This window comes from Penaeus monodon, chromosome 17, assembly GCF_015228065.2.
Source record: "Penaeus monodon isolate SGIC_2016 chromosome 17, NSTDA_Pmon_1, whole genome shotgun sequence".
Lineage (NCBI taxonomy): Eukaryota > Metazoa > Arthropoda > Malacostraca > Decapoda > Penaeidae > Penaeus > Penaeus monodon.
Window position 1 is genome coordinate 22,172,792 of NC_051402.1, and position 5,000 is coordinate 22,177,791.

At 27.0% G+C, this 5,000-nt stretch overlaps 1 protein-coding gene across 1 annotated transcript in view; it reads left to right on the forward strand.

Annotated features, from left to right (window-relative positions):
• Positions 1-1,899: 1,899 nt before the first annotated feature.
• Positions 1,900-5,000, forward strand: part of LOC119583617 — a 15,241-nt gene continuing 12,140 nt past the window's right edge. The window contains exon 1 of the mRNA XM_037932199.1: positions 1,900-2,345. The gene's annotated coding sequence lies outside the window, so the exon portion shown is untranslated. The remainder of the gene's footprint in view (positions 2,346-5,000) is intronic.

The window sequence follows — 5,000 nt, forward strand, 5'->3', positions numbered from 1 at the left end:
ATAAATATATATATACATATACATACACACACATATGAATATATACACATATATGCACAGATATACATATCTCCGTATATATTGCTACTCTTGCATATACACCGCATAGACATGTACACACACACACACACACACACACACACACACACACACACACACACACACACACACACACACACACACACACACACACACACACACACACACACACACACACACATACACCTGCGCATTTCCGTGCATGCGCACCCACACTCGTGTACATACGTTTGAACAGCGTCTGCATGAGCGCACATACGAACCCCATTATAATGAGCCTATGCATTATAATGTGCATAAATTGTAGCCTAGCAGAGGAGGGGTTGAAAGACGGAGGTGTTTGATGTGGGAGAGGAGGATTTAGGATGTTAGAATGTATAAATTATATATATATATATATATATATATATATATATATATATATATATATATATATAAATGTGTGTGTGTGTGTGTGTGTGTGTGTGTGTGTGTGTGTGTGTGTGTGTGTGTGTGTGTGTGTGTGTGTGTGTGTGTGTGTGTGTGTGTGTGTGTGTATACACAAGAAAACACACGAATATACCGAAGGCCTTTTTGCATTTACTGTTTCATCAGGGCATATAAGACTAGAGCTACATATATACATATACTAGGCGGTCAAGTCACGTCGGTAATCAGGTGTGCGACGACCTTGGCTAGTTCGTGGCTCCCTGTTTCGGTGTTGAGGTTGTTAGTTGTGTGTATGAACGCCGATTCTACCATCTTCCTTTGTCGTGGGGGCAGACCTTGTTTAATAATGGAGGCCTGGGACCACTTGGGGAGATGGCCGTCGGAGTCAACGTGAACAACGAAGGCGCTCCTCTTGTTGTGTCGTCGGAGGGCGCTGCGGTGCTGGTACCTTACACCCTAAGCTCGCCACCTACCATACTCTTGTAGGGCCCATCATTCCGGCTCTTACATATAAATATTTATTTATTCATTTATTTATTTATTCATACATGTACATATATGTACATACATACATACACACACACACATACACACACACACACACACACACACACACACACATATATATATATATATACATATATATATATATATATATATATATATATATATATATATATATATATATATAATATAAGAGAGAGAGAGAGAGAGAGAGAGAGAGAGAGAGAGAGAGAGAGAGAGAGAGAGAGAGAGAGAGAGAGAGAGAGAGAGAGAGAGAGAGATAGAGATTGATTCTTACCCAACCCGCATAGTGTATGTGCGAGCAATCAATCTTATTCAATGCTCTTGAATTATCTTTATTTTAGAAGAATAAAGGGAATCTCTTTGAAACCACTTTTTTATGATTCTCCAGTGGTCTTCATTGTTAGTGCTTCTTACAGTCATAGACAAAGTCTGTTCATAAATACAAACCCCATACGGATATACGCTGGTGTGCAGATATCTTAATAGATAAGACAGTAGTGGTCGTGCCCTAGCACGGCTGCTACTATATTTATATGAGTTCATTCATATTAATATACAAACAATTATGTTTAGCACAGAGTGTGTTCCTTGTTCATGTTGGGGATATACGACACGGTTTTATATTTTTCCCCGATATATGTTGTTCGTACGCGCAGACAAAATAATAATGTAACCTGCGAGATGGTAACATGACCTATATTTGCCACTCTTCAATTTCCTGTCCTATTTATTTTCATATTTCAGATTTTTTCAGTCTGTATCGTAATTATTATCTTCCTAACAACAATATTCAATTTCACTTTTTGATGTCTTTAGTTGATGTAATACGATCAAGGTTCCGATACAACAAAAATGTTAAATGTAAAAGGTATTCGCTTACAACACCACGTCCACCATGTGTAGCGAGTAGGAGTTACCAGTGAGTGAGTGGACGCTGTGTAAGGAACATACGTCGTAATTACCAGTTTTATTTAAGTCGTCAACTTTATTCAGAAAAGTTGTAGAATGATTGTGTGTATTGTATTATTTCAGTGAATAGTTTGATAACGTATTGAACTTATAGTATCTTCTAAGAGGCTAAGTGTCCCTCGACGTACGACAATAAGATAAGAAGTGATATCAAACAGCAAATACATCACATTACCTTTCAAGTACAATGCTAACTACTTACACATAATGAAACCCTTATATCTTTCTACATCCCCTAAATGTATCAAAAACAACCATTTTATACTCGAGTCTTCTTCATGCAAGGCGATTGTTTTAATCGTACGTCGTGGCAGCAGTGTACACAACAGTTAACAGAGCTCTTCTCTTCGGGATTTCCACACAAATGAATTACATTTTGTGTAAGTTAATCGGCGCTTTACTGGTTTGTGTGGGTTTGGCGTTACTATGACTCTCATTGTGGTCTTATATGCTGTTGTTTTGTGTTGATCTTGTTTTTTTTTATCAATATTATTGTTACTATTATTGGTGTTGTAATAATGATAGTAGTAAAAAAAAATAAGTGATGATAATAATAATAATGATGATAATAATAATAATAATAATAATAATAATAATAATAATAATAATATTAATAATAAACATCAACATCAACATCAACATCAACATCAACATCAACATCAACATCAACATCAACATCAACATCATCATCATCATCATCATCATCATCATCATCATCATCATCATCATCATCATCATCATCATCATCATTATCATTATCATCATCATCATCATCATCATCATCATCATCATCATTATTGTCATTATTTGTAAAATTGTCAGTTATTATTACAGTAATAACAACAATGATAATAATTATAAAACTGATTATTTGTATTATTTTTGTTATTATCATTATTATTATTGTCATTGCTATTATTGATATTAAGATTATTATTATTGTTGTTATTACAGTAATAATAATAATAATAATAATAATGATAATTATTATTATTATTATTATGATTAATATTATTATTATTATTATTATTATTGTTATTATTATTATTATTAAAATTATCATCATCATCATCATCATCATTATTATTATAATAGTAATTATTATTATTGTTATTATCATTAGAGTTATTATTTATATTAATATCATTATTATTATAATCATGATCATGATGATCATCGTCAGTCATTGTTGTTATTATTATTATTATTATTATTATTTTTTTTTTTTTTTTATTGTTGGCATTGTTTTTTCATTTATTGTTATCATTTTATTTATTATTTTATCATTATTATTATTATTAATGTTATAATAATGATAATAATTAATTATTATTATCTATATCATCATCATCATCATCATCATCATCATCATCATCATCATCATCATCATCATCATCATCATCATCATCATCATCATCATCATCATCATTAGCATTAGCATTAGCTTTATCTTTATTATTATTATTATTATTATTATTATTATTATTATTATTATATTATTAATATTATTATTTTATTATTATTATTATTGTAAAAGTTTCTTTTGATCTGCTAATTAAAATCAAACACCAGCTACCTAGGGTGATTGAAGTTTGAGGAAATGGAACATCAACAAAAATATGCAAAAATATTTTATTTGTTTAAGAAACCCATCAGTACCTTTCTTTATAAGGCCAAGTGCTCCAATAACAACAGGCAAAGTTTTGTTTTTTAAAAGCCACATCTTTTCCACCTCTATTTCCAGGTCTTTATACTTTGATATCTTCTCAAACTTATTATTATTATAATTATTATTATTATTATTATTATTGTTATTATTATTGTTATTATTATTATTATCATTAATATTAATATTAATATTATTATTATTGTTATTATTATTGTTATTATTATTATTATTATTATTATTATTATTGTTATTATTATTATTATTATTATTATTATTATTATTATTATTATTATTATTATCATATTTTATTTTCATTATTATTTATATTGTTTTTATTATTATTATTGTTGTTGGTGTTTGTGTTGTGGTAGTTATTATTATTATTATTGTTATTATAATATTTATTACTATAATTATTATTATTTTGTTAACAATATTATACTGAGTAAAATAACAATAATAATGATGGCAATGATAATGATGATAATAATAATAATTATTATTATTATTGTTATTTTTTATCTTTATTATTATTATTATTATTAATATAATAATAATAATAATAATAATTATTATTATTATTATTATTATTATTAGTAGTAGTAGTAGTAGTATCCTCATCATCATCATCATAATCATTGTTGCCATTATTATATATTATTATTGTAATGATATTACTATTATTAGGATTATTATTATTATTATTATTATTATTATCGTTATTACCATTATTATTAATGATTTATCTTTTTTTTATAATTATAATGATAATGATAATATAATAATAATAATAATAATAATAATAATAATAATAATAATAATAATAATGATAATGATAATGATAATGATAATGATAATGATAATGATAATGATAATGATAATGTTAATGATAATAATAGTGATTATGATAATAATAATAATAATAATAATAATAATAATAATAATAACAATAATAATAACAAAAAAAATATTTTGGTGATGATGGTGCTTATGATGGTAATAATAATAATGATGATATAATAATAATAGAAATAATTTTATCTATTGTTCATGTTATAGTAATCATTCTAATTCTTTTATTTTTATTGTTATCGGTCATCATAATTTCAGAAGTTAATATTTTTTGAATCCGTAATAAGTAAATTTATTTATTTATTAATTATTTTTTTATCTTGATGTTTATCTTTGATGGCGTGATAACAGGGAATGTGTGACGTTCAATCGTTTTTTATTGACATATATTCCTATAACTCATGATGACTGTCATGAGACATAATCCTTGGATTTTATTTGAATTTTCGATAAATCATATATGCATAAATTGATGATTATGATATTAATGATATTCTTTTTGCTGTCTATACAA